At 45.4% G+C, this 3,669-nt stretch overlaps 1 non-coding gene across 1 annotated transcript; it reads right to left on the reverse strand.

Moving 5' to 3' along the window:
• Positions 1-1,001: 1,001 nt before the first annotated feature.
• On the reverse strand, positions 1,002-2,922 carry LOC143263509 (small subunit ribosomal RNA). The gene has a single exon (XR_013036934.1). It is a non-coding gene; the product is annotated as a small subunit ribosomal RNA (ribosomal RNA).
• Between the last annotated feature and the right edge of the window lie 747 nt (positions 2,923-3,669).

The following is a 3,669-nucleotide window of genomic DNA, read 5'->3' on the forward strand; positions in this document are numbered from 1 at the left end:
ACAATTATCAACCCGATACTGGATTCGAAAAGTTTCTCTCTCCTTTCGTCGTTATTTACACCGGACGGACTCACGGCCGGCTCTAGCTGGGTGTCATATATATATACGTCCCACGCTCATGCTGCCACTAGCGCGCAACAGAGTAGGGTGTCAATGACAACGACACAGCATTGAAACGAGCTACACAAGCCGGTCTCTCTTGATACCAATGTAAACGAGCATTAAGTTATCTTCAGACTGCCCGATATTTTCGTCCTTTGGACTTTCCCAACGATTCCTTTTTTTCTTTTTTTTTTACACACCACAGCGAAGACTTGAGGAAGCGTGATTAGCACGCTCGCATCCCTCCCTGTCCTACTACAACTGTGTGTGTGTGTGTAAAGAAAGAAAAAAGAATACATTGGCTTTCTCTCTATCGAGAAGATGGCCTACGCAACGCAGATCAAAGGCCTAATACGTGTAATATAATACGCGTCTGGCCGTGTATAAATCACGCACGAATGATCTGGTCGGGCCCAACTCTTCTCGTACGCTTATTTTTCCGTGTTGAGGCACTATCATAAAATCACACAAACCCCAACACGTGTGTGTCTTGGAAGGAAGATGGCCTACGCAACGCAGATCAAAGGCCTAATACGTGTAGTACACACGTCTGCCGTGTAAATCACGCACGAATGATCTGGTCGGGCCCAACTCTTCTCCACCACACCACATCCCAACTTTGTACATTTTTATATATTTTTGTGCGTTGGGGCACCTTCATAATCACAAACCCCAACAACACATATATCTCTCTCTCTTTGAAAGATTTGTTGTGGCCTACGCAACGCAGATCAAAGGCCTAATACGTGTAGTACACACGTCTGGCCGTGTAAATCACGCACGAATGATCTGGCGGGCTCAACAATATCTTTTTTTTTTATATGAATTCTTATCCACAAACTAATCGAATTCATTTTCTCTCCTCCTCTCCTCTCTCTTTGAGATATATTGGAACATTGTAATGATCCTTCCGCAGGTTCACCTACGGAAACCTTGTTACGACTTTTACTTCCTCTAAATAATCAAGTTTGGTCATCTTCCCGGCATCATCGGCAATGCCGAAACATTGCCGCGCACCAGTCCGAAGACCTCACTAAATCATTCAATCGGTAGTAGCGACGGGCGGTGTGTACAAAGGGCAGGGACGTAATCAACGCGAGCTTATGACTCGCGCTTACTGGGAATTCCTCGTTCATGGGGAATAATTGCAAGCCCCAATCCCTAGCACGAAGGAGGTTCAGCGGGTTACCCGGGCCTTTCGGCCAGGGAACACACGCTGATTCCTTCAGTGTAGCGCGCGTGCGGCCCAGAACATCTAAGGGCATCACAGACCTGTTATTGCTCAATCTCGTGCGGCTAGAAGCCGCCTGTCCCTCTAAGAAGATTTGTTTGTACGTTGGTAGTAAAAACCCCACCGGCAGAAGCCGAGAGCCTTCGAGATACCATAATTACGTCTATTTAGCAGGCTAGAGTCTCGTTCGTTATCGGAATTAACCAGACAAATCGCTCCACCAACTAAGAACGGCCATGCACCACCACCCACCGAATCAAGAAAGAGCTATCAATCTGTCAATCCTTCCGGTGTCCGGGCCTGGTGAGGTTTCCCGTGTTGAGTCAAATTAAGCCGCAGGCTCCACTCCTGGTGGTGCCCTTCCGTCAATTCCTTTAAGTTTCAGCTTTGCAACCATACTTCCCCCGGAACCCAAAAGCTTTGGTTTCCCGGAAGCTGCCCGCCGAGTCATCGTAGGAACTTCGGCGGATCGCTAGCTGGCATCGTTTATGGTTAGAACTAGGGCGGTATCTGATCGCCTTCGAACCTCTAACTTTCGTTCTTGATTAATGAAAACATTTTTGGCAAATGCTTTCGCTTCTGTCCGTCTTGCGACGATCCAAGAATTTCACCTCTAACGTCGCAATACGAATGCCCCCATCTGTCCCTATTAATCATTACCTCGGGGTTCCGAAAACCAACAAAATAGAACCGAGGTCCTATTCCATTATTCCATGCACACAGTATTCAGGCGAAGGTAGCCTGCTTTGAGCACTCTAATTTGTTCAAAGTAAACGTACCGGCCCACCTCGACACTCAGTGAAGAGCACCGCGATGGGATATTAGTTGGACCGCCCCGTGAAGAGCAAAGCCCACCGGTAGGACGTACCACATAATGCCAGTTAAACACCGCGAGCGATGAACCGACACTGTGACACACAGATTCAACTACGAGCTTTTTAACCGCAACAACTTTAATATACGCTATTGGAGCTGGAATTACCGCGGCTGCTGGCACCAGACTTGCCCTCCAATGGATCCTCGTTAAAGGATTTAAAGTGTACTCATTCCGATTACGGGGCCTCGGATGAGTCCCGTATCGTTATTTTTCGTCACTACCTCCCCGTGCCGGGAGTGGGTAATTTGCGCGCCTGCTGCCTTCCTTGGATGTGGTAGCCGTTTCTCAGGCTCCCTCTCCGGAATCGAACCCTGATTCCCCGTTACCCGTTACAACCATGGTAGGCGCAGAACCTACCATCGACAGTTGATAAGGCAGACATTTGAAAGATGCGTCGCCGGTGCTATAAGACCATGCGATCAGCACAAAGTTATTCAGAGTCACCAAAGCAAACGATGGACGAGTGTAAACACCCGCCACCGATTGGTTTTGATCTAATAAAAGCGTTCCTACCATCTCTGGTCGGAACTCTGTTTTGCATGTATTAGCTCTAGAATTACCACAGTTATCCAAGTAAATTTTAGTACGATCTAAGAAACCATAACTGATTTAATGAGCCATTCGCGGTTTCACCTTAATACGGCATGTACTGAGACATGCATGGCTTAATCTTTGAGACAAGCATATGACTACTGGCAGGATCAACCAGGGAACTATACAATATGTATATATAAAATGGACAAAATTTAAATCCTTTTCCATCGTCGCCTGTTTCATATATATATGTCAGGTCGACACACCACTTTTCTCTTTCAAATATGTACAAGTTTTGCCACATTCCGCGCTTGTAACATATCTTCTTTAACGCTCAATTTCTTTCATTTTTCTACCATACAGATATTTTACCGTACGCCCAAAAACGTACGTATTATATTTTTGTTCTATCGTAAAATCACATTTTTCTACGTACGCCAGCTTCGTACGTTTCTATCTTTGCCTTCATAAAATCACAAGATAATTTTATCTTCAAGAGTCTCGCTATTAACATCTTGTAAGATAAATGTACGTCCCAGCTAAAACGTACAAATACTTCAAGTTAAGTAATAATATATCATCGCTATTGACAAATTTTTAAGATCCAAGACACAGTTCTCTCTATATGTTTTAATATTTTTTATGTACTCAAATATATTCAGAGGAAAAAGTACATGGGTGATGCCATAGTCGTGGAAGCGCGTACGCTCACGCTGATCTTCTGACCGCCGGAAGCACGAAACCTCTGATCTGGGCAAAATCGGCAAGCCGAGGAAGAACGGACAGGACACATGCTGGACTGGCGAGAAAGCGTGTTCTTCCGCTCGCGCTAGGCATTTCGATTTCTGACACCTCTTGATTTAAAAAATCAGTTTTTTGATAGTTTTCTCTCTCCACTGGGCTATTCATTTTAGCCACAGTTTTC

Source organism: Megalopta genalis, unplaced genomic scaffold, assembly GCF_051020955.1.
Source record: "Megalopta genalis isolate 19385.01 unplaced genomic scaffold, iyMegGena1_principal scaffold0678, whole genome shotgun sequence".
In the NCBI taxonomy this organism is placed as follows: Eukaryota; Metazoa; Arthropoda; class Insecta; order Hymenoptera; family Halictidae; genus Megalopta; species Megalopta genalis.